The 27,133-nt window shown below is 40.2% G+C and overlaps 1 protein-coding gene across 1 annotated transcript in view; it reads right to left on the bottom strand.

The window, feature by feature from the left end:
- TRAF3 (TNF receptor associated factor 3) overlaps window positions 1–18,181 on the bottom strand; it is a 95,369-nt gene extending 77,188 nt beyond the window's left edge. The window contains exons 1-2 of the mRNA XM_026698543.2: window positions 17,798–18,181; window positions 16,366–16,422 (exon numbers count right to left, since the gene is read on the bottom strand). The gene's annotated coding sequence lies outside the window, so the exon portion shown is untranslated. The remainder of the gene's footprint in view (window positions 1–16,365; window positions 16,423–17,797) is intronic.
- Between the last annotated feature and the right edge of the window lie 8,952 nt (window positions 18,182–27,133).

The following is a 27,133-nucleotide window of genomic DNA, read 5'->3' as shown; positions in this document are numbered from 1 at the left end:
TTAGTTAAACAAAAGCTTTTGCTTGGAGTAAGTTTCTAATGTTCTACATTTATGAACTTATCCTACACCATGGAGTCAGGATGTTCAAAGTATAAGAATGGACCCTTATCCTAATGAGTTGCCATGAGTGTGAATTCACATATCTATTCAGATTACTAATACAATATAAATATCCAATATTTAATGGAATATTCAGTGTCTTATGAAAGCTTTTGTCATCTGAAACATAGCAGATCATTTCTCAAACAGGAATCTTAGCTCTACAAACTATGTCACTTCCTTTCAGGTTTGTTCCAAATTATCTTGTTCTCATAGATATACAGCCTCATGAACTCTTAGATATTTTTAATATTTTTGGTTCTTCTCCCTTGTTAATGTGCTTCCCTACTTTAATTTTTAATGACTTTTTCAAGTTTTTTCTTTAAATTTATATTTCAAATTGTCACCAAAAATTCAAGGTAGCTAAAAAATAACAAAAACACTATTTTGTAACTTAATTTCTATTCTATATTACTTACTATATTATTTACTATACTATTCTACAATATGGTTATACCTAGAATACTGCATCCAGTTTGCTCACCACACTATAAAAAAGATGTTGAGACTTTTGAGTGCAGAGAAGAACAGCCAAGATGATTAGGAGATTGCAGGCTAAAACATACAATGAATGGTTGCAGGAACTGGGCATGGCTAGTTTAGTGAAAAGAAGGACCAGGGGAGACATGATAGCAGTCTTCCAATATTTGAGGGGCTGCCACAGAGAGAAGGGGACAATCTATTTTCCAAAGCATCCAAAGGCCAGACAAGGAACAATGGATGGAAACTGATCAAGGACACATGTAACCTAGAAATAAAAAGAACTTTTCTGACAGTGAGAATAATCAATGGAATAGCTTGCCTTCCGAAGTTGTGGGTGCTTCATCACCGAAGGTTTTCAAGAAGAGACTGGAGAGCCACTTGTCAGAAATGGTATAGGATCTCCTGCTTGATCAGAGGGTTGGACTAGATGACCTGCAAGGTCCCTTCCAACTCGTTATTCTAATAATTTAAGAAAGGGGGACCCTGAGCCATACTCTCTAGCAACTCTCCTGAAAAATATTGGCCAGTTATGTATTATTTGCATTGTGTGTATCAAGAATCTGGCTTTAATACTGAGCACAAGAATTCCAGGTCAAAACACTGATACAAAGGTCTCTGTATTGGAACATAAAAGATTTTGTAATAACCAGTCCAGAGTTAATTTTGCTTTTGAAAAATGGAATGATGAACTAAGATTTTATAAAATCATCAAATAATATATTTTCTACCTCAATAGGCTACGCTAGTTAATACTGTTTTCGATCTTATGCATTTACTTTTATTGTTAGATCTTTATATTTTTTTCATGGTCAAATTTATACTGGAGATAAAAGTCATAATTTGGCACTTGTGTGTCTTTAGCAATGATATCCTTCTAATCTCTTAATGTATCTTCATACAAGGATGCAGGTTTCTGCTTTCTGTGCTATAAAAACGGTATCTGTAGCCTCACCATCTTAAAATTTTCACGAAGAACTAGATCAGCCTTACCCAACGAGGGCATCCAGTTGGTATATATAGCCTTCAATTCCTATAATTTCCCAGTCAGAATAGCCACTGCTGAAAATTCTGGGAATTGGAGTGCATCAGGCTGAGGAAGGCAGAACTAGATTTTTAATATAAGAAGGGATGCAAAGTACTAAAATGCTGCTTTGTTTGACACATTATAAAACAGAGAAAACTAAACTGCTCACATTCTGGCATTATATAGGTTAGATGTGATAATTTTGCCTTATCCTATACCTTTTAGAAAATTCTTGCTGTCTTATACCTAAGCTGCCATCCTAATCTGCAAAACCTATGACTCAGCAAATAACAACTATTCAGCTATGACTTTGAAAAAAGCTGTTAGAACTTTGCCCTTTGCTCTGGCTCCTATTAGATTTGACCCTTTAACGTATTTTCTACCAACTTTTTACCAAAACTGATTCCAGAAAACCTGTACTTAACTGAATGCATTTTTAGACCTATTTTCATAAAACTGCTTAAGTTCTATCAATTCTATCTGAATTATATTCAATCAGAATATAGATCTCTCCAGGCCATTCTTATCCTTTGCCAATTTATCCTATGAGGATACCATTTGGGTGAAAAATAATAGAAGACTAATCACTTACAGGCCAAATGGATTAAACACATGCAAATACTAAGTTGTTGAAAATTAGACTCTAATAAAACAGGTTCATAACATTAAGCTTTCATGATAATGGAAACAATGGTACTGATACTTTGACAAATAAGTCAGTCTCCTCAACCTGGGTTTCTTCCACTAATAAATTCTAGTTGGAGCAGAACACCATTATAAACTGCAGAGCACCATTATAAAAAATAGATCTAAGCATACAGGCAGTTCTCAACTTTCAACCAGTTACTTAACTAGTCAAATTTATCCGAGATCTCCCAAGGGCTACTTATGACCCAGATTCAAAGTTCCGATGGTCCAAATACCTCTTGTTGAGATCAAGTGATCTCATTTCAGTGCTTGGCAACGTGCCCACATTAATGGCCGTTTACACTGTCCTGTGGTCAGGCAACTGTGGTTTATGTTTTGTGCTGCAACCTGGTGTTTACTTCCACTTTATGACAAAAAAACCACCCACTGAGGAAAATGGATTTGTTTAACCAGTTATTCACTTACCCATCACAAAAAGCTAAAATCAGGTACGGTCATGTGGTTGACCAGCTTAATGACTGTTACAATTTATGGCCTTAATTACAGTCCTAAATTGAGGGCTACTGTACAAGCTTTATAATTATGAAGTGTACAATAAAACAGCAGTAGACCTATTTGTGAAGAAATAAGTTGGGGGCCTACCATTAGATTTCAAGGTATCTACAGTCCCTCTTTTCTACATGGATAATCTGCAGAAAGTTGACTCTGATTTTGAACTTCTAGTAATACACAAAATCTATAAACAAATGTCTTTATTTTTCTCAATTGGCCTGATGGGATGGGGAAGAATCAGAAGGTTCCATTATTGTAAATTAATTTTTAGTCTTGAGTTATTAGTTTAGTAAAAAGTAACATAAAAACATGAAAAATCATCACATGCTAGACTTACAATTTTTAAAAAACTGAGCAGCCTTCTATATGTATACTACAGTATTGATTAAAACCCATTTTTGGAAAGGCCGAGACCAAATTGTCATTCTGTTATTTTTAACTAATGTCTTGGCTTCCATTTCTCCCGCTTATTTGCTGTGGTTTTTAAACCACCTTCAGGCTGAAAACACCAATTCCTTTCCCATTGCAAAATAAAGTTGTTATTTTTAAGGATACTTACCAGCTGCAAAACAACGAAGAGCCACATCTCAAGTATAATGATAGTAATGTTTATTAAAGAAGAGCCGTTAGTGTGAAAATCTTTTTTTGTAAAATGGAATGCAATACTATTCTTCAGTTATTGGCTCCAGAATCCAGATACTATCTCTCCATTTTATTTAACCAGTAGGATAAATTCATTTAGGCAGTTGGCTACTCCTAAAAACAGTTTTTTGCTTAGTTCACTTTTTTTCTCGTTCAGTTTTTTCTTTCTGATTTAATGTATTTCCATCTTGGTACTCAAGTTTGGGCTCAATTTTTTCAGGATGGCTTTTAAGTATGAACACCTGACATACTGAGAAAAGTTGTGGATATCAATTTAATTTCATGCCTTAAAGCATGGGTGTCAAACTCCCCATGTCACGTTGCTATCACATGTTTGTATTGTATTACAATTAAAAATGTTAAAAACATTTTAAAAAAATAATAAAACCCTAAAAACACCCTGATTAATTTAACAAACATCCTATAGGAAGATACTGGGCCAGTTGGCAACACATCCAGGAAGCAGGATATTTAACACATTTAGCACCCCTGGCCCTGGTGGCGGGGTGCATAATTAGTGTTTAAGGCACTACAGAAAGGCTAACAGAGTTGGAGCTATTCTAATCTCCAGAGGGAGGATTTTGCCCCAAAATAACTTTTAAATCATCTACTTGAAAGTCATTATGAGTTAGGTCACAACTGATTTGAAGGACGTATTCATAACTTTCCCATCAAATGTACTTGACGACATATTTCATTCCAGGAACTGCAATGTCCAGAAATACAAAAGGATGTCTGAACCCCTCAGGCTTAAGGAAAACAAGGAGAACTGAGATTCATTAGCAACAGATGCTGAAAACACCTTTATGACTTTCAGCAACAAAAGCATTTTATGGACAAGAAATTATGAGTAAAAATAAATGGCTAGCTTACCAAGATATACTAGAATTTTTTCATGGGTACTGTAAAATAAAAACAAGACATTCTGTAACAGAAGAATTATTCCTGTCAATAGTTTCCTTATGAAACATTAACCGAAAAGTTCAAAAGTAGATAGTTATGATTTTGAACAAAGTAAGAATGTGAAATAGAATGATACACTAATGATAAGTATGTTATTACTAAAATGTATAAACATTCGTTGAAATATGAGACAAGAGAATAAATGAAAGTGTATGATAAAATGAGCTAAACTTTTGATTATAACATGCACATGGACTAATGGGAAAATATGTGGTTGAAAAGACTGAAATTTACATTATGTTCTATAGAGAATTTTTATAAAATATATTGTTAGTGCTTATCATCAGAGAAATTGTCTAGAATGTATAAAGGTATTTCAAATCTTTGCTGGATATGAGCAACATGAAATGACTTCTATCATGTTTGGTGGACTGGTAAAAAAAATCAAAATAATTTTGTGTATAAATACATGAATAAATTCAAAAGATTTTAAGGATTAAAGTACAACTGAAACCAGAGATTTGGGGACTAATGCACAAATAACTAGGAAAAAATTGGGAAACAGTTTTTATACAGTGTATGACAACTGCAAGAGTATTATATGCTCAAAAGTGGAAAGGCTCACCATTACCTATAACAACGAATTGTTTGGTGAAGTTGATGGAATGTGTAGAGATGACCAAATTAACTGATTTGGTCAGAGAAAAAAAGTATCTACTTTTATAGTTGACTACACACCCCTTATAGAACAAGCACACTTAGGATTAGAAAGCACACTTAGGATTAGAAAAAAATTGAATAGAAAAAACCAATATTTTTGTAATCAGTGTAAGAGAATTCTCTAATATTATTTATATTTGCTGTAAAGGAAATCAGAAGTTTCTTCATCCAAATTTTTCTTTGATTTTCTTCCTGCACTTTTGCTTTTGTTCTTTCTTTCTCTACTGATTCTTTCTTTATTAGTCTGTTAGTTTTTATGTGTTTTGTAAAAGTTTAATAAAATGTATTTTAAAAAATCCATGAATAGATGTTAATAAATTGGTCCAATGACTAAGTTACAAGAAAGTCTGCATCAGATTGCTCATGTTCAACATGTCTTGAAAATCACTAATTTGAATGTGGTTTATATCAGCAAGAAAAATCCTTTACTTACAGAAATCATAGTAACAGAAAGATTAATCAATATAATTTCAACAAGTAACATGCAATTAACCTAGGAGATGTTACAATATATTTGCACTCCTTTGAAAGCAAAAATGTATTGGACAGCTCAAATAAGAGTATCCAATCCAATGGCCATGTTAAGACTTTAACATGACAGAAATTCATTAAAACTATTTATATATTGCCACTTATATTGCATTTCCAAGTTGTTTACAATTACTTTTAAGAACAATAATAAAACAATTAAGTTAAAATATTCCATATAAGATATTAAAAATGAACAGGAGAATTTTTTTAAAAATCCAGCTCTACTGGTAACAATGACAAATTTGTAAATTTCTAAATGTACTGATAGTTGCTCTTTGTTTATCAAGTGAGAAAAGTTTCCAAAAGGCAGATATTATGAACAAGACCATTCTCAGTGACTGTAGAATGGTGAACCACAATTTATACCAACAAAAGTTCTTTAACAATCCTAGTAATTTTGCAGATCTGTAATGAAAAGCAACCTGCCTGATCTCGTGCTACTTCAGGTCCAGTAGCTAACTGGGAGCCAATTCATTTGCTTCAATACAAGGACATTATGTCCATGGCCAAGCACTGTACTTAGGAACCAGACAAATGCATCCTGCACTGATCACATGACAACAGGGACAAATTCAGTTTTTAATTGCTTACTCTTTTCCATTTATGGCCATCAATGGCAGATTTAAAGATTTATATTAACCAGATGATTTAAAAATTGTTGATGTTGTTAGCTCAAAATGGTCATAATAATTTACTTATAATTAATATTTCTTTATGAACATCTTTTATTTATTTAATTTGTCAAGCAAGTATCCGATAACAGGTGTAAGTATAAACATGATTATGAATATATGAAATGGATACGAATAAAAAGGAACATTAGGACAGGGACGGTAGGCATGTTGGTATGCTTATGCATGCCCCCTACAGACCTCTGAGGAAAGGGTGAGGTCAATAGTAGGCAGTCTAAGTTTTGGGGGTTTGGGGAAGAAATCAGAGTCAGGTAGTGTATTCCAGACATTGACCACTCTGATGCTGAAGTCTTATTTTCTGCAATCAAGTTTGGTATGGTTTACCTTGAGTTTGTATCTATTGTATGCTCTTGTATTATTGTGGTTGAAGCTGAAGTAGTCATTGATGGGTAGGACATTACAATAGATAATTTTATGTACTACACTTAGGTCGGACTGAAGGTGGCATAGTTCTAGGTTGTCTAAAACTAAAATTTCAAGTATGGTGGCATAAGGTTTTCTGTACCTTATTTTTTATTATTATTATTTTATTATTATTAATTTTATTTAATAATTCAAGCTTCTTTCAAGTAAGATGGTACAGCAATTCATGTGCAGGAAGAGTTGGAAAAATACTTTTTCAGCTTTCATAATTAGCAAAATTTGGAACTTATCATATTTAATGCATTAATACAGAAGAACTGTTTCAAACTAAGCCATGCTCCCTTAGGCATTTAGGTCAAAATGTTAAGTGAGTCTTGCTGGTTCATTTGTTTATGGCTATGAGGTTATTGATTGTAAAATGGAATTTTTAAAATGTCTGTCATGTTATACAATATATTGTTGGTGGTTGACATTTCTTTTGAATTATTTGTACTGTTCTTTTTTTAAAAAAATTTCTTGTTTGCTGCCCAGAATAACGATAGTGATATGGATAGCCATATAAATTGTTTAAATATATATATTCTAGAAGATCCATATTTATTGACACATTTATTTCAAATTTTAATTTCAAATTTGATTTTTTTTTTTTACTAACAAATTCTGATGCAACTGAGACAGGTAGTACATCGATGCAGCTTATGCGACTGAGGCCATTGAAGACCTCCATGTCCAAGAGCTGCCTGCTCTTCCACATTAACTGGAAATGGCTGACAAACTTATATTTGTACACAATCATAGTTAATTGAACCATGGTTTATTAGCTCAACTACTTGAACTTGAAAATTAGTCACAAATTAGTCAACTACATTTTAGCTTAAGCAATTTTGGTGACACCAGCAAAAGTTTAACATGTAATTAAAGCTTGAAGTTAATAGTGATTAATTATGTATATTAGGAGGGAGAAGGGAAAAGTGCACAAACTAGCATGGTACAATGAACTGAGCTTTAAGTTGGAAACAAACTGAAAGCCTACTCATGTATGTAGCAAATTGGAACTTCTGCAATTCGTGTTCTCAAAAGCTATCCTGAATTTTAGGAAAAAGAGCAATACAAAAATTGAAAAAATAAATTAGTGAAAGGTCTTGAGAAAATAGTATTTTATTCCTGCTTGTCTAGATTCTACAAGTAGAGATATTACTAAATTACTGAAAGACAGTTTGAGATAGTTAAGGTAGGAGATGAGAAACTGGGAGGATTATGAGTTCTAGGTCTGCCATAGGTACAAAGACATCTGATGATCTTAAACCATGGATGACCTTAAGCCAATCGTTTTCCCTCAGGGCTAGAAAGGAAACCATGGCAAATTACAAGATTGATTGTGAAACCTTGTCAAAAAACTTCAGGGAATAGTCTAGTTGCCAGGAGTCAACACTGATTCAAAAGCACACCTCCAAAAATAGCACTGATACTCTATGCTTGGAATTTTCTTCTAGTTGCCACCTGAATCTCAATTTTAAATCAATTTCTCAGCAAATTACATTGACAGCACAGCCAATGACTGGTGGAACAAGGAGCTCACAAACAGCTCACAAGTGCTCCATCTAGAAGATAATAAAATTGGCTCATTTTAGAGCTCTGGAAGTTAAGGAACCGCCATCTTTACCCAAGCCATGATTTAGCACCTTTAAAAGGATACAGGATTTTCTTACTTCCTTTATAAAGTATGAAATTTTTGAAATTAATGTAAATATACTCCCATGTAAAATGCTGTTCATTAAAAAAAAGGATAAGAAAGGACTTTAAAGGTTAGACATTAGAGAAACCAGAAAGATAATTAGAAGAGAAGTGATATATTAGTACAGAATGCATCAATGTATTCTAACTTTGGAAGAATCCAATGTTATTTGGGAGCAATTAACTCAGATGTTACTTTAAAGATTGACACCATCATAAAAATGGGTTTAAGAGATAATAGAATAGGATAAGACTGAGACTGTTTGAATGTAGATTTTAAAATGAGTTACAAGAATGATATGGAAAAAGATGTTACACTGAATTTACAAATGAAACCAACTGGTGTTATTATTATTAGAAGGGATATATAAATAACAAATCAGAAAAGTGATTTGGGTAACTTTATTTTAGATTTACAAGAGAGATATGAAGGAGTTCTGAGAAGCAACAAAGAGAAAATGAAAAGAAATAATCTTTTGGAACACTATTTAAAGGAATTAAAATGATTCTTAAAAGCAAAGGGAAGGAATATAAAGTTGGTTTACTTAAAGTTAAATATGAATGTTGTTTCTGGTAATTCTTAATGGACTTTTGGGACCATGGTGGGACTTTTTGTTTATAGATAAGAGATGAGATTTGGGAAGGAGATATGACTTTGTAGTTGTAAGAGGTGGTGATAAGTTTACATACATACATACATACATATTTTCTTAAGTTTTCGCGGGTACTTACATGTATAGTATCCAGCTTCGTTCGAGTCTTGGTCTGTGTTTATTGGTCTTGGAGTTTGCTGTGTTCTGATGAAACCTAGCTTCCTAACAAATGATAGCCATTTACTCGGAGCCAAGCTGCACTAAAAGATTCCAATACAGGAACACAATGTTGCCAGCCAATCAAGACACAAAAAAAGCCACAAAACAGACAGAAGATATTAGAAACACCAATCAAGCAGAACACAGCAAACTCCAAGACCAATAAACACCGACCAAGACTCCTAACCAATCAGGATGAAGAAAAAAACCATTCTGGCACAGCAGTAGGCTAGCCCCAAATTTAAAACTGAAACAACTGTAGAAGTCTGACTCACAGACGAACACAATACAGAAGCCTGATGATGGCAGATGAGATTCTGCTGAAACGTTGCTACAACTTTAAAAGCACAACTACAATGACGTGGGAAAATACCCGAACAAAGCTGAATACCATACATGTAAGTATCCGCGAAAACTTAAGAAAAAATATATATATATATATATTCATGTTTTTTCATTTACTTTTTGTATTTTCTTAGTTTGTAATTGTTTTTTATCTTTGTATCTGGTAACCTCATTAAAAATGTAAGCTGGACAATAGTTCATTTGTTGCAATTCCCCTTTACTGAGCACATTTACAGATCGTTCTTGTGTTCCAAACATAATGGAGCCTGCCCATGATGGTTGTAACTCATGACAGTCATAAAATGGATTGGTCATATGATCTATCCTATTTATGACTCTTTATTGTGGCAATCATTAAGTGAATCACCACTATCACTAAGCAAATGTCAAACTCATTAAGCAAACCAATGCCTATGGGCATAGTTTTGTCAAAATTCAGAAGTAAATGCCAATTTTTGGCAAAGCTGTCATAAAACATGATCACATGATTGCAGGACACTACTACAATCATGGGCCAGTTACCGAGCGCCCAAGTACAGTTACCCATGACCATGGGGGTCCTCATAGTTGGAATTTCAAAGCTGGCCATAAGTAGATCCACTGGAACATCAACTGGTTGTTAAGTTACCGGTCTTCAGTCAAAGGACTATCTATATTAAGACTTCTAAGATTTCTATTAATTCTAAACAATTATCTATAGAGAGCAATAGCCATCTTTGGAAGATATTCCTTTGAACGCACGGATTCTGCAGATTTTCACCTTCTCCTTCCTTTGCGATTTGAAATGTTATGAAAAGGCACCGAGTCAGAAATGTAAACAGAGAAAGTAGCAGAACTATAAAATTATTAATAAAAGAAGACCCTTTGCAATTTTGGTTCTTAGGCTCTTCCTTTATAAGAAACAGCCACCCATTGTAATTACTTATGGATTTAAGAAACAATTTAAAGCTTAATGCTTTGCAAATACTTTTGGAAAAGTTATAGGTATGCTTGGAAGGAAGATATGAATATTGCTTATATAAATGAAAGAGCGCCATTGGTATGCAGAAAGCACCCAAATGCATTTTCCATTCTGTTGCAGGGATGGCTCACCTTAAAGCCTATGCAACTCTTAAGAGGCTAATTATTATGTATTCCATACTGCTATTGCACATCTTTTCTGTCAGATTCTCTGAGTAGGAGGACTACAGTGCACTTCCAGATTCCATTTTCATATTGAGGAATAGCTAGTATGTTTCTGAATCAGTTCTAGACAGAGAAGAAGCTTTTTCATCTGCTTTATACAGTATTTAGCTTTTGTAAAAATCTATTTAGCAACATTGCTATTGCTCATATTGCAATTTTCTGCCCATACCAATTCTGGGTTACTATGTCTACTTGTGGGCTGCAGGAGAGGATATTTGCACCAGCAACAATACATTTCATTTCACTTCTTTCAATTTTTTTATTTGTCTATTTATTCAGCAAATTTATATGGCCACCCAATTTTTGACTCTGGGCAGATTATATTAAAAATCCATAACCAGAGTCACTACCACCCTCCCCTCCCCCATGGCAACAGCAACAAATCAACCAGTTGATCATCTCCATTTGTGGTCCTCAGACCCTCTGAGAAAACCGTTGTCAGGCCCTTTGGAAAGGCAATAAGGTAGGAGCCAATCATACTTCAAGGGAAATGTTCCAGAGGCAACCATTGAGAAGACTCTTTGTAGTTTAACCAGATGTACATTCTTTAATAGATGGCATCCACAACATACCCTGGCTTCCTGTCGTGTTGGACCAGGGGGATGAAACAGGGGAAGGCCATGTCGGCTTTGAAGGTGATAACCATGCACCTTGAATTGTACCTGGAAATAGATTGGCAGCCAGTATAGCTCCAGCAAAAGAGGTGTACAAATCTAGGCTTGCACAAAATTGTTCAGGCTGCCACGTTCTGAACCAACTAAAGCTTCTAGATATCTTCAAGGGCAACCCCATGTAGAACACATTACTGTAGTCCAGACATATCCAGAATTCTGGGGTATTTCTTATTTGAAGACCCTACAACTTTTAAGTATGATAAAGCATTTTATTTGATCTGGTTTGGTAGCTAGAGAAGGATATGAAGATGAGGGAAAGAAATTTAGTGTGATTATTTTTGCTTCACTAAGTATTTAGTAAGTTATTATACAAATTCTTCTAAAAGTTGCTTCTTTATATCTTAATAAAGATTTTGGGCCACAGAAAATTAGATTTAGTTCAAATGATAAAAATCCATCTCATTCATTCAAAGTGTTAACTGGATCTACAGCGATAACAGATGTTTCTGCTGGTATGTAATATTACCCATTAAAAGAGATTATGGGCTTATTACCAGAGGTGGGCTTCAAAAATGTGAAAAATCGGTTCTCTGCCCAGTTGCTGGGTGGCCTAGTTGGCCTCCTGCACCATGGTGGAGGGGGGGGTGTTTGCCCTCCCCGGGCTCCGGAGGCTTTCCTCAAGCCTCCAGGAGGGCGAAAACAGCCTCCCCTGGGCTCCGGAGGCCCTCTGGAACTCCCGGGAGGCCCATTTTTCACCCTCCCTGAGCCTCCACACACTTACCTGGCATCCAAAACATGCTGCATGGAGACCCCTGGGAGGGGCCAGCCAGGGGTCTCCCTTTACAGGTTTGCCGAACCACGCAACATCTTAACAGGATCACCTAAACCCGTGCGAACCTGCAGCAGCCCCCCCGCTTGTTACTTTTTTGATTGAACCATGTGCATGTGTGTATAGCACTCAGAAAGACCTTCACTTTTGTCGATTTTGTTATGCAGCAGTCCGATTCTACAGTTGTTGAAATTCTTTTCCTTCACTAATCTACACCCATTACCCCATAATGACAAAATGAAGTTTAGAAATATCTGTAAATTTATTAAAAAGAAAAAAACGTGAAATATCACATAGGCATAACTGTTCATACCCTTCATTCACTACTTTGTTGAAACACTTTTGGCAGCATTTACAGCCTCGAGTCTTTTGGGATATGACTGGATTAGATTTTCTGCCATTCTTCCTTGCAAATCCTTTCAAGCTCAGTCAGGTTGGATGGCAACCATTGGTGGGCAGCCATTTTCAGATCCCTCCAGACATATTCAATAGGGTTCAAGTCAGGGCTCTGGCTGGGCCACTCTAGGACATTCAGAGTGTTGTCCCTAAGCCACTCCTGTATTGTCTTGGCTGTGCTTCAGGTCGTTGTCATGTTGGAAAGTGAACCTTCAACCAGGTCCGAGGTTCTGGGTGCTGTGGAACAGGTTTTCATTGATGATATCCCTGTACTTAACTCCATTCAGCTTTCCCACAACCCTGACCAGTCTCCCAGTTCCTGCTGCTGAAAAACACCCACAGCATGATGCTGCCATCATCATGCTTCACTGTTGGGATGATATTGGGAAGGTGATGAGTGGTATCTGGTTTCCTCCATACCTAACATTTAGAATTGAAGCCAAACAATTCAATCTTGGTTTCATCAGGTCAGAGAATCTTGTTCCTCACAGTCTTGAGAGTTCTTTAGGTGCTGTTTTGCAAACTCCAAGTAGGCTTTCATGTGTTTTACACATGTCTAGCCATAAAGCCCAGATCTGTGGTGAACTGCTGTGATTGTCCTCTTGGAATTCTATCCCATCTCCATACAGGATCTCTGGAACTCAGTCAAAGTGACCATTGAGTTCTTGGTCACTTCTCTTCCTAAGGCTGTTCTCCAATTGCTTAGTTTGACCGGGCAACCAGTTCTCGGAAGAATCCGGGTTATGCCAAACTTCTTCCATTTGAGAATTATGGAGGCCATTGTGCTCTTAGGAAACTTCAGTGCAGCAGAAATTTTATTGTAGCCATTCCCAGATCTATGCCTCGTAATAATCCTATCTGTGAGCTCTGCAGGCAGTTCCTTTGACCTCATGGGTTTTGCTCTGCTACAATATGCATTATCACTTCTATAGAAAGGTGTGTGCCATCATGTCCCATCAATTTAATTTACCAAATGTAGACTCCAATCAAGGGTTAGAAACAATCAATAGAAATGGGAGGCATCTGAGCTAACTTTCAAGTGTTATTGCAAGGGTCTGAATACTTATTATGCCAATGTGATATTTCAGGTTTTTTTTCCTTTTTAATAAATTTACAGATATTTTTCACTTTGTCATTATGGGGTATTGAGTGTAAATTCAACAATTGTAGAATGAGGCTGCAGCATAACAAAGGTAACAAAGACGATCTGAATACTTTCTGAATGTACACACACAAACACACAATCCCATGCCATTAAAAACTGGCAGCAAATACAAACATCAAAAAAAATATAGCCTCCACCACTACAAAAATAAGGTTTGCTGTAAGTTGTTCTAGGATCTCCAAATTTATTTCAGCATACAAAACTAACTCTAAAGTTGGGGAGGTTCAGTCATATTTTTGTGTCCACTAAATATTGACAATGTGATGTTTGTGAAATTCTTCATGGCTGCACAAAACAGAACTGTATGCATTGTTCTTTATATACGGCTGTGCAAACAGTGTGCCCAGATCTCAATGGCCACTGGAGGAAAAGCGTCATCTTGCTTATATCCTATATATATATTTCTGATCCATTCATTTGAAATGAATATTTACAATATAAATTTTTTCATTTTCTGAAAAACTGAGCAAATTTGTCAAAAGAGAACTAGATGGCTATCCTGCTGTATTTGCCCCACTGAGTGATTTTAAGACTGTATCAAAAGTTTCAAAAGAGAGTTATAAAATGAACTGTTCATTTCTTATGTAGACTTCCATTGATTTATAGATGGAATCCAAGTTCAGAATAGGAAGGAAAAAAAGCAACCGAACAGCATATTATGCTAGCCAGTATCATATACATACTTCAATTATTTTATTGTTTCCAAATTACATGTAGTTTCTTTCCATCTTGAAATATACTGGTGTAAATGTTATTTAAAAGCAGAGATCTTTGTGCAGAGTAATATGAATCCAAGAATTAAGAATTCTTGTCAGCATGGAACCCTTATTCTCTGAATCCTCTGAAACACTGGAAATTCACTGAAGCTATTTCTTATTAATGACCATAGGCAAAATATAGCCATCAATGGGCAGCAATTGTGATAACTATGTATCATCTCTAATATGAAAAGCAGCATGAACCTGAATTCCAGTTGCCGGAGAGCAGCAATATTGGGTTATGATTCTTACATCCTACTTGCAGGCTTCCCAGGGACAGCTGCTTGGCTACTACAGGAAACAGGATGCCACATTAGGGAGGACTTTGGTATGATCCAGCAGGTCAGTCATGTTCTTAAGTATACACTTTACATTTCGAGAAATGTCATAATTCCTGATTTTAGCTTCATGGTATGCTGCATATGTCCACTGCAGACAAAAATAATGTACATATGCAATAAGTTAGTCTAATGTTTTCTTTAGAATGTCAAAATTGTCTGCTTTTCACCTCTAAATCTAAGTGACAAACTGTCATAAATATTTCTTTCTTACTTATAGATTCTAGAAAAAGCATGGTTTTCAATTTTCTTAACACCTTCATTGACTTGGGATTAGATCCTTGTAACTGCACATAAGGAATATATATAACATCAGCACAACTTACTTTTAAGGACACATGCAAATATTATTTCATTTGTTTAACCTGACACTCTTTCCATTCCTCTCTAATAAAAGCAGTTTTCCAAAATGACCTGACAATCTCAGTACCATCTTACTAAAAACAATTCTTTCATACATGGAACATCTTTGCTATGAACTCTAAAATCCAGCTTTTGCTTCCCAAATATTGAAGCCTGAATATGGCTTCATAAATCTATCTTCTATTATTTTAGATAGCCAAATACATGCAGTTTCAAAATCAACCCTTAAGCCTTCAGCAAATTAGAATGAAAAGATTAAAAAAGAAAAACAAGAAGGTATATGGAGTAAAAATGTCAGAAGGTTATAATTTATCTACTACCGTACAGGCAGTTCGTGATGATTGTAATAATGCATTTTTCTAAATAGCCTGTATAGAGATCAATTAAAAAGTCAAAGTCATTCATATTATAGTATTCAATAGCACAGGCTAGAGCAGAGACTGCTTCTCTCCACAGACATGCCTGAAGCACACAGTACTACTGGTGCAGTCCTGATCTCAGAGACATGATTAGTCATTGAGTTCAATAACTGGGAAAATTGAGCTCTAAAAATATTACATTTACCCATAAAATCTGTAACATACATCCTTTATTACAATCTTTGATCAAAATGCAGAACATTCATCCTTACTAGCTTGAGGGTTACTCCTCCCATTGTCATCACATAAACCCACAAGGTCCTACAATCCGTATCTGTTTTAAATTTTCTTGCACAACATAATATAAAGAACAAAGCTTTCCAAAATACATTTAGATGACTGAAAGGGCAGAAACCCAGGCTATTAACAATAACATCTGAATATTTCAGTAACATCTTAGTAAAACACTATGTAGACATGACTAGACTGGCAAATGCAACTATGATTTTCTTAAATTAAATGCTACCTTTTTCTAATATACATTTTTACAAACTGATCTGTTGCCAACTTCCCTTCCTCATTTAAAAGAGGCAAACCAATGAAAAGCATTGCAATCATCTTTAAGAATCAATAAGATTTATTCTGCAGAGGCATGACTCAGTATAAACTTTTAAGAAAATTCTTCACGGCACTATAAAATGACGTAATCGTGTATAATTCAAGCTTTTCTACTTCTTAAAATAGAGGCACGTTTAAAGTACTACTGTGGTGACAACAGCAAAACAATTTGTAACCCAACGCCCATAATACCTTCATGTTGCATATCCTTTAACTGCTCCTTCTTCTGCACTTGCTATAAAGCTATCCCTATAAAACAAAAACAAAAAAGCACACAATAAAGAAATCTCCATTGCATTTCATTCATCCCACATCTTTTACAAGTGTCTTCCCTCTTCAGCTGCACCTGCAACAGTCCTTAATCCTGCATGACTACTACAGATACAAGTTCAAAATGCAGCTGCCTGAGCATCCTTCGTGACTGCAAAGTGATCAAGCAAAACAAGTGTTCGGGGAAGATACAAAGTTGGTAGGTACAACGTGAGTTTGCCACAAGTGAATTAAAAGCAGCATTCCCCCCCGCACCCGTTTTTTATCAAGGCAGACGCTTCCCCCTTTGAAAAACCCTTCGGTCCGCCCACATCGACTGCATATGGAGGGAGCCAGGAATTAAGAGAGCATTCTGCATTCACACACATCAAATGCATGCAGGCAGACACCTTTATAGTGCAGCTGCAGCGGCCGAAGGGGAAAAAAACCGGCATGCTTTTCTTCCTCGCCGGCAGCTCTCAGACCCCGCGTCCTGCCGATCCGATCCTGAAACGTTACAAGAGGTTTCGGCCTCGCAACAAGCTTCGAGGGGGGTGAAAAAAAGGCACACCGCGTCTCTTAAAGCAGCCAGACACACCACCTCTCTCTTCTTCCAAAGCGATATAGTGGAGGGAGGAGGTGCAGGAGGGAGGAGGGAGAGGAGCAACAATAGCAGCAACAGCTCGAAGGGTGATGAATGTGCGAGCAAAGCAGCCAGTAGTGATTCTTGGCGGCGGTAGCAGCAGCAGCAAGAGCAGCAGAACGAATCTACCTCGGAGAGGCAGTTTTGAGGCGCATGGAGGCTGAATGCGAATGCCTCCGGGCAGCAGCAGCACCAACAGAATCCCCGCATAGTCCCCAAACAGCAGCCTTCTTTCCGGGCGGCTGCTTTAATTGTGGGGGGGGAAAGAGGCAAAAGAGAGAAGTAACAGCTCGAGGAAGCGGGAAGATGCAGCCCCTACCCAGTTCTAAGCGAGCTCCCCACCACTCGAGACACGCGCTTTAACTGAGCAGCGGCGGACCTCTCCCCCCTTTCCCTCCGACAAGCAGCGGGGACCTTCTCGGCCGCGGCGCCAGCCCCTTCCCCACAGCAGGTCCACGGTGTTCGGGCAGCTGCCCCCCTTTGGAAGTGGGCACTTCCAAAGGGGGGACCTCCGGCCGTTGCGTCCTCCACTTCCTCACGCACACGACGGCTTTCCCTTCCAGCCAGCTACACCGCCCCTGACTTAGCAAGGCAGCAGGAACTGGGGAGGCCGACCCGCTCTGCCTCGGCTTTGGGAAACGCTCCCTGCTCCCCACCAGCTCCCCATTCAGCCTCTGCCTGGAGGCGAGCAACGGCCGGCCAACCTTCTCCGGTTCTTCCCCTACTACTTACTCTGCGCCTGAGGAAAAGAAGGGGAGGGGGGCAAAAGAACCGCGGCCGCCAGCACTACCGACTACTGCTGTTCTTTGCAGCAGTTCAGCCAAACGCAGTCTTTGCTTTGCCCCGGCTGGAAAGTCCCTGGTGCGCTGCCCCGGCTGGTTCTTTTTCCCCCCCCGCCCGCCCGGCACTTCCTCTCCCGCCCTCGAGCCCAGTCTGGAAATCCCCGCCGCGTTCCTTTCTTTGCTCGCGCTCGCTCCCTCGCTCGCGCGCTGCCGGGCTCTTTCTACAACCAGCACACCACCGCCGCCACCAGCATCAGCACCAAACGCGTCTCCAGACTGGCTCCTCGGCCCTGGCGAGGCGGGTTGAACGAGGGACGGGCCTCCGCCGGAGCTCAGTCCCCGCCCCGCTCATTCGCCAGCCGCGGGCTGGTTGGCTCTCCTGCCTGGCCAAACGGAAAAGAGGAAAATGCGGGGGGCGCTATTTCCGCACACTTTTCATTCAGGAGGAAAAAGGAATGATTGACCCCTAGCCGTAGTTCCGAGGAAGCAGTGACAGAGCTGGCGCTCTTTCGTTCGTGCGTAATTGGGCTTTCGTTTATATGGGGAGTCCCGCTGGAATTCTAGCGCTTGTTTGTGTGGTGAAATGATTACATGAAGTCTCTCTCTCAGCATGGGCTGAGCGCTGTCCTAGCCGTCCACATCTAAGTCCCGTATCTGTTGTGAGCGCTGACTTCCATCATGAAGTTCATAGGGAATTAAAACTTAGGTTTCCCACAGTTGGAGTGGAGGGAAAGAGCGATCCTTGAGCAGGCGTTTGCTTAAATCGTTTTTTTCCACGCTCTTTTCCTTTGTATAAAGGACCTTTATGATTTTCACATGAGGGCATGACAGCATTCATAATTATTTCATAAAAGTAAGTTTTAAAACATTTATGGAGAAGATTACATTTCACTTCTGCTAAAACAACAATTCACTAAAAGCATTTTAATGCAAGTTACAAATTAAGAGTTTCCACAAATATATATTTTTTAATAAAGGCATTCTCCAACACCAAACTTCAAAAGCATCAATACTATTCCTATTTTGCTTCTTCAAAGTCCAACTTTCAGTTTCATGACACAGGGAACATCATGGCTTGCACAACTCAGATCTTTTTATGTACAGGGCAGTTCACAGTATTAAAAATGTATATGTAAAGTTGGAATAGAAGTGTGAAACAAGATGGCCACCTCACCTCATTTGGCGTTTGTAATTATGAGGTGTAGTATTTCTAAAATGAAATGGGGAGGATAAAAACCTGGCTCCCTATAAATATTTTCTTAATATGGTGCCTTCCAGATGTGTTGGGAAGACACTGGCACACTGGCCTAGAATTCAGTGAGGGCAGCAAATTGAGGGAAGCTGGTTTGGATATAGCCAAGCAATCATCTCTGCTACCAAAAAATACACTTCTGGTGTAAAGAGGTTTTCAGTCAGCCTTGTGTGAAATCACTAGAGAAGCAGAGAATGAAGAAGGAAAAGAAACAACGTGACAAGTGAAAATGAAGGGAAATCAAGAGTCATCACAAGGCCAAATAACCAATTCAAGAAAGTAAGCTCATTTCACTCCAAAGTCAAGGGTCAAAAAAATGCGAAGAATAGGAATAAACAACATGTAAACGCAACTTCAGATGGCAAGAAAACATTCAGAGCCCAAGATTTATGGGAGCTAGCAAAACCTAGCCAACAGAGGCAACATACATGTTTTCATATTCACTCTCAGAAAATATTATCTATTTGCCATCATAACCTAATTCATAGAAAAACTATTTTTATCTTAAGGTTATTCTACCAACACATATTTAGAAAATGTCATTTACATATTTTGGGTGATATTAGAGATCAGAGAAATAGCATTAAACTGGTAAGTTTGAAAGTTATCGGACCCACATTAAAGCTGCTTTATGGTTGTAGCTCTTTATTCTGAAATGTCTATAAAAAAGAATAACACTTAAATCATTTTGAAGAAATGCTCATATTTAGGCTATGATAAACGCCTTCTCCAGCTGAAAAAGCAAGCAAATAACTGAATCCTAGTTTATCCCTTTGAGAAGTTGTCTCTTACCAGATCTTCACCACATCTGGATAACCTGAAGCAAGTGAGATGCTTATCCAAAACAATCCATGTTATCATACAATTGAGCATGTTTTTAGAGACTGGCAGCCATGGCAAAGCCTGTCAGGAAGATTGAACCTCTTATGCGAATTAGAGCCACTTCCACATCACCAGTGTTTCCACCCCTTTAATCACTCATAAAGCAGTGTGATTCCAAGTCCAACCAATAAATGTTATTACTTCTACCAGCCTCAGGGCACTGAAAAAACCCCATTGTCTTGGCAATTGTTCAAGTGGATATTTTTCCTTACAACTGTGACCATGGTTACCTTTGCTGGACTGGGGAAAAGCAGAAATTTTGAATGATACATACAGGAAAAGTCAAGTTCAGAGAACATGATGCTGAGCTTAAAAGTGTGTGTGCAGGGGAGGAGGGGGGAATCATAGAATCATAGGGCTAGAAGGGACCTTGGAGGTCTAGTTTAACATAACTCAGTTTAACTTAAGTGCTAGGAAGCGGGTTAGGTAAGGATTCCAGCCGACGAGAAAATTAACCACTCACAAGATTTACAGTGTTAAGCAATTCTAAGTAAAATATTAGTTTTGTAATGTTTCCAAAAAATTTGGATTAGACTCAGAACAGAACATTTTTGCATCTGAAAATAAATGATAGCATGAAATCAATCTGGTCTGGAGCTGATGCTGCTGATCCTAAAATGATTGCAAACGCTTATTTGAAAATGCTTTAGGGTTCAAACGTGGAGTGAGTGTTTTCAGAGGTTTTCTTGGGGAGGGGGTGATAGGTTATTTATTTATGGTGCCTTCTAGTCAATCTTAAATCCTAGTCATTGCCTGTACAATTCTCAGGAGTTTTCTGACAACATTTTAGGAACTGACTGGCCCAAATCCACCCAGCTGATTTCATATCTAAGGCAGTACTAGAACTCCCAGTTTCCCAATTTTTAGCCTGGCAACTTTTAACAACTACACCAAATTGGTTGTCAGGATTTCACGTTACAAATTCCCATTTCTTGGAGAGTTGCCAAAGCCTATATTTTATTTTAAATGCCTAAATTCTGCTTCTTGCAATTGCCGTAGCATGACAAGCTATCTTTATGAAGCAGCTTTAATATGGTTTAAGTGATGCTACCAGGTGCTGTTTTTCTGATATGTGAAGTCCAGTTGTTTCCTACAATGAATGAAAATTAAGCTTGATACCCATGTGCCATTTCAGCTTCTTATCTCTTATTGTCAGTGGCATTGAATGGCCAAGAAACAATCTGATTCTATCCATTGTCCTTCTCATTACTAAAAAAGAACCAGTCACAACTATTTTGCCTAAATTTGTTATTGTCATTGTAAATTTCACAATTCACAAAAGTTTCTAGAATCTTTACAGACTAAAGAATTTGCCAGGAAAAGGATATAATATGCCTATTATGCATTATTATAAATTTGATTCTGTAAATTATTAACTTATCATTTAATATACAATATAGATCATGCTGAAGACCATATTTGTTCAAGTGGTATAAAACACAGTTATGGCAAGATTACAAAATATAGAAGTAATTCATCCCTTTGATGAAAATTGAAGGAAAGAAGTGGTGTGGGGATGGGAAGGGCAAAGCTACATTACAATTTTTATGGGGGCAAAATAATTTCCTAGAGGAGAAAATGGACTGCTGGGTTATTTTAAAATTATTTTAGAGAAATATAACAGAGCTGAGCATAAATCCAAACTGTCATGTTCGCCGATCGCGAGAAGGAGACGCGAGACTCAGTGACTCTTTTTAAGCTCTTTATTTAGTTCTGAGATCGGCTCGGCTTTCCCTCGGATCGGTGGCGGCTTATATTGAACTTGCCTTGCCAGCCGCGGCCAATGACACCGTTTCGAATCCCCCGCGATCGGTTTCCTCCATTCGCGGGCGATTCGCAATGGGCCAATCACTACGGCTCACTCAGCCAATCCGAGCACCGTGCGTCCTGGCCAATCAGGATGAGGGGTTACAAGAATGCTAATGTAGCAATACAGAACACCCCTCCCCTCTTGGTATGGTCCTACGTAATGTAGTCCCATAAGTAGGCGGGGCTCTGTATCTGTCTACTGGACCTGCGCAGGTTAGTTGGTGCCTGGTCTTTGAGCGGTTCGGTTGGGTTCTGTGTCGCTCTCTGCCTCATCGATGGAACCGCCTGGAAGGGTGAGCCGGGCCTTCCGCCGTAGCTCCCTCCCGGTCTACTCGGGCTGGTCGAGCTGCTGGCTCTGCTGCTCCCGCACGGTCTTTCCGGGCTGGTTGAGCTGGCTTGGCTGCTCCTTCCAGGCGAGGCTTTGGGCTGGTCGCTTCCCTGTACTTCAGCTGGTGAGTATTCTTGGTTTCTTTCTTGTTGGGGTTGCCTGTTTTGATTTTCGGGGTTTGCCTTCCCTTCTTGGCTGGTGTTTGGGTGCTCCCCTTCCACTCCTGGATTTTTGTTTGCTTGTGCTTGTGTGTCGGTTGTGTTTCCCGTGGCAATTCTCGATCTTAGTTGATCGATGTGTCGCTTCCATGCTCGCCCATCGTTTGTTTGTAGCCGGTACGAGCGGGGACCTGTTACCTGGGTTATTGTGGCTGGTACCCAGAGTGGGTCCTCTCTGAAGTTTTTAGCATATACTGCGTCTCCTGGTGTGAATGTTCGATGCTTGCTTGATGAGTCGGGGGGTCTTTCGGGGTTGTATGTGGGGTGCAGCCTGTCTAGTGGGGATCTTAATTTTCTCCCCATTAATAGTTCTGCTGGGCTTTTGTTAGTCATTGTGTTGGGAGTTATATGTTGGATGAATAGCATTTTATTTATTTTTTCTTGCATCTCTCCGGTTTCGATTTTTTGGATTGTTTTTTTGGTGAATTGGACCATTCGCTCTGCCCTCCCATTCGCCACCAGATGTACTGGTGCTGTCATGGCGTGCCGTATTCCCTGCTCCGCTAGGAATTTTTCGAATTCCAAAGCGGTGAACTGTGGGCCGTTATCTGATACGATTACATCTGGGAGACCGTAGGTTGAGAATAGTTTGTTGAGTTCTCTGATGACGGCCTCTGTGGTGGTAGTTCTCATGTTGCTTACCTCCAACCAGTTGGAGTAGGCGTCTACCGTTATAAGGAATGTGTGCCCCTTCGTGGGCCCAGTGAAGTCTATGTGTATCCTGGACCATGGCCCTCTAGGAGTTTCCCATTCCAGGATTGGGGCGGTGGGAGGGCTCGGCCTGGATTCTTGGCATTGCCTACAGATTGCCACCCAGGCTTCGATTTGCTTGTCCATCCCTGGCCACCAGGCGTAACTCCTGGCCAGGGCTTTTGTCCTAACGATACCCGGGTGCCCCTCGTGTAGTAATTCCAAAACCTTTTTTTGTAGTTTTTCCAGGATAACAACCCCCATAGTAAACAACCTTTTTGAGTAAAAAGTTCTGTTTGTCAGTTTTGGAAAGTCCTGAATTGTTTGTCGTTGTCTTTTTCTGGCCACCCTTTCTCCGCCCAATTTAAAACCCGCGCCAGATGTTTGTCTTTATTGGTTTCGCGGGCAATGACTGACACGGTTAGGGGGAGGTTGGGTAAAGTCTCGATGTTCAAGGTGGACATTGTGGGTGCCGGGTCGGTGTCCAGGTCGGGTATCGGGGTGCGGCTCAAGGCGTCTGCGTGTGTGATTGTCTTACCGGGTCGATGGATCAGCAGGTAGCTGTAGGCGGCAAGGAATTCGGACCATCCTTGTCATTCTGGGGGATAGTATGTTCGGGGTGGCCTTGTTCCCTGCCAGGATGCCCAACAGTGGTTTGTGGTCGGTGATGATGGTGAATGTTCTGCTGTAGAGGTACTCGTGGAACCTCTTCACGGCGGTAATGATTGCAAGGGCTTCCTTGTCTAGCTGACTGTAGTTCCTTTCCGGCTTTGCTAGGGTTCTTGAATAAAATGCGATGGATGCTTCATTTCCATTCGGGAGTGTGTGGCTGAGGATTGCCCCAACGCCGAAGGGTGACGCGTCACACGTTACCGTGAGCGGAAGGGTCTTGTTGTATTGAATGAGGACGGCGTCCGATGTAAGAAGGTCCTTGGTACGGTTGAATGCGATTTCCTCTCGCCTTCCCCAGTTCCAGGTGGTTGTTTTGTCCAACAGACTATGCAGCAGTTCCGCCACAGTCACCTTTTGGGGCAGGAAAACATTATAGAAATTAATCAGTCCCAGAAATGCCTGCAGCTCTGTTTTATTTGTTGGCCTGGGGGCTTCCTTGATGGCCCTGATTTTTTTTTCCATTGGGTGGATCCCGTGTTGGTCTAGGAGGTACCCTAGGAATTCGACCCTCTCGGTATACAGCTGACATTTTTCTTTTTTGACCTTTAGTTCTGAGTCTCTGAATCTTTGTAGCACCTCCTTCAGGCGGCCTTCCAGTTGTTTTTGGTTGGCCGCTGACACCAGTACGTCATCGAAATAGGGCACTACCCCCATGATTCCTTGTAGGAGCCTCTCCATTAGGCTCTGGAAGACCCCTGCTGCTACGCTGACTCCAAACTGGAGTCTCTTGCAGCGGAAAGCCCCCTGGTGGGTTACTATGGTTTGCGCCTTGGCAGTTTCTGTGTCTACCGGCAATTGTTGGTAGGCTTGTGCCAGGTCGAGCTTCGGGAAAACCTTGCCTCCCCCCAGTGAGTGCAGAAGGTGCTGTACTACTGGGATGGGGTAAGCGCTTTGCTGTAGGGCGCGGTTGAGGGTGGCCTTATAGTCTCTGCAAATTCTCACCGATCCATCGGGCTTGACTGGGGTGACTATAGGGGTTTCCCACCTGGCGTGGTCGGTTGCCTCTAGCACTCCCTGTTCGATGAGCTTGTCTATCTGCTCATTGATCTTGGGCCTGAGTGCAAAAGGCACTCGCCGCGGTTTAAGGCGGATCGGTGGGATGCTGGGGTCTAAGTTGAAGGAAATAGGGGGCCCTTGGTACTTGCCTAGGCTGCCGTCAAAAACCTCCTTGAAGTCCCTCGCGAGTTGTTCCTCCCAGTCTGCCTCGGCGACGTGGTCGATGCCTGTCACTTCGATTCCGAGCAGTGCGAACCATTGCAATCCCAGGAGGTTAGGGCGGTCTTTGTCGATGATTGTCAGGGGAAGTATTTCGGTGCGCCCTTTAAATGTGATCTTAAACTGTCCCGTTCCAACCACGGGGATGCGGTTCCCCTGGTAGTCCTTTAGGATTAGCTTCTAACTTTCCAGCTCTCGCTTGTTGATGGTAGGCACCAGGCGCTTGATTTCCCGCCATGCAACCATGGAGAGGTAGGATCCAGAGTCCACCTCCATTTTGCATGGCTGGCCTTCAATGCCCACCTCCACATGTATCTTACGGGCATTCCAGCTTGATGAATGGCTGATGATGACCATCTGATGGGCCTCTTCCCTTTGTCGGTTTTCGCCGTTTCGTCGACTCTGTCTGTCTCGGCTCCACCGGCTCTCGGTTTGTCGGTCTCTCACCTTAGGGGGGTGCCGTCTCATCTCCTGCCACTGCTGTTTCGTTTCCGGGGGCTGTAGGTCTGCTTGAGCCGGCAGACTCTGGTGATGTGGCCCCTCTTGTCGCATTGTCAGCAAATCACGTTGAAAAAACGGCATTCTGGCCGAGGATGGTCACCCCAGCACCCGGCGCATTGCAGCTCCGACTTACGACTCCACCGCTCGCGCCGGTCTCGTTCCGTCTGGAGTCAGTGGATGTCCTCCTCTTCATCTGTGGTGTCGGAAAGGGAGTTGAGGTCGCCATGATGGGTGATGGTGGTCGCTCGGCGGCTCATCTCTGAATGTGCTTTGGGCATCGGTGCTGTTTTGGTGGTTGCGGGCCGGTCTGCCCATCGCATTCGTGCTGCTGACTTCTGGGTTGCCTCGGCTGAGGTTGCCTCGGCAATGGCATCCATGAGGGAGATGTCACCCCTCGCCATCAACTGGCTCTGCAGGACAGGTCCTTGAGTCCCAGGATGACACGGTCTCTCAGGGCCTCATCCATGTCTGTGAAGCCGCACATGCCCCCCAGGTCTCGTAGATTAGCCATGAAATCGCTGATGCTCTCACCCTCCTTCTGGTCGCTTCAGTAGAAATTGTGCTGCCTGATGAGCGTGGGCACGGCAGGGGCAGAATGGCTTCGCAACAAAGGCTCAAGATCGGCCCACTCCATCGCCTTTACATCTTCGGGTTTCGCGAGGGCTTTCGCCATCTTGAACACTGCAGGCCTGCAGTGTGTCAGGAACATGGCTCTTTTTTTCTATCCATTCACGTCCTTGAGGTTGCTACTTTCCAGAAACATCAGGAATCGATCAATGTACGATTCCCAGTCCTCAGTAGCCTGATTAAAGGGTGCGGGTGGCACGATGTTGCTGGACATCTCGTCGGCTGCTTTTGTCTGGGTGCCACGTGCTTAGGGTATCAGTTCCATGATCCCACTTTCGTTACCAGTGTCATGTTCGTCGATCGCGAGAAGAAGACGTGAATCAGTGACTCTTTTTAAGCTCTTTATTTAGTTCTGAGATCGGCTCGGCTTTCCCTCGGATCGGTGGTGGCTTATATTGAACTTGCCTTGCCAGCCGCAGCCAATGACACCATTTCGAATCCCCCACGATCGGTTTCCTCCAATCGCGGGCGATTCGCAACGGGCCAATTGCTGCAGCTCACTCAGCCAATCCGAGCGCCGTGCGTCCTGGCCAATCAGGACGAGGGGTTACAAGAATGCTAATGTAGCAATACAGAACACAAACTTGGTTCAGATAAAGGGCAGACTAGGTCAGCAAGAAGCTAGAAAATACAATACTAGCCTATGTTAGCCAAGTGAATTGCTAATACTAATAATACTAAATTATATTAATAATATTGTATATTACTGAACTATGATAATATTTATCGTAAAATGTAACTCCAAACCTTGTTTACTAAATCTATTGATTTTCCCAATGGAAAGTGCCATCAAATATAAACAAGTTCTAGATGAGTAAACTATGGATAGTGTCAGTTGAAATTGCTTATTTTAAATTGATAATCTATGGAAGAGAAAAATCAGATAGTGTTGTGCTCATGGCTCCCAATGAAGATTGACTGAATTGGTACTGTAAAATGGAATGATTAGTCACTGTTTTGCAATTTAGCTTTTATTGGTAGAGGAGTAGGACAATTGCAGAACTGGTAATCATATTAGTTAGAAATTAGGAAAAATGTGATCCTACAACTAGGAATCTATGATTCAAGAACTTGAGGCAAGAAAAAGATAAT

This window comes from Pseudonaja textilis, chromosome 1 (genome assembly GCF_049901715.1).
Source record: "Pseudonaja textilis isolate UNSWEBS1 chromosome 1, rPseTex1.2, whole genome shotgun sequence".
NCBI classification, from domain to species: Eukaryota; Metazoa; Chordata; class Lepidosauria; order Squamata; family Elapidae; genus Pseudonaja; species Pseudonaja textilis.
This window is presented reverse-complemented; position numbering and strand designations above follow the sequence as displayed.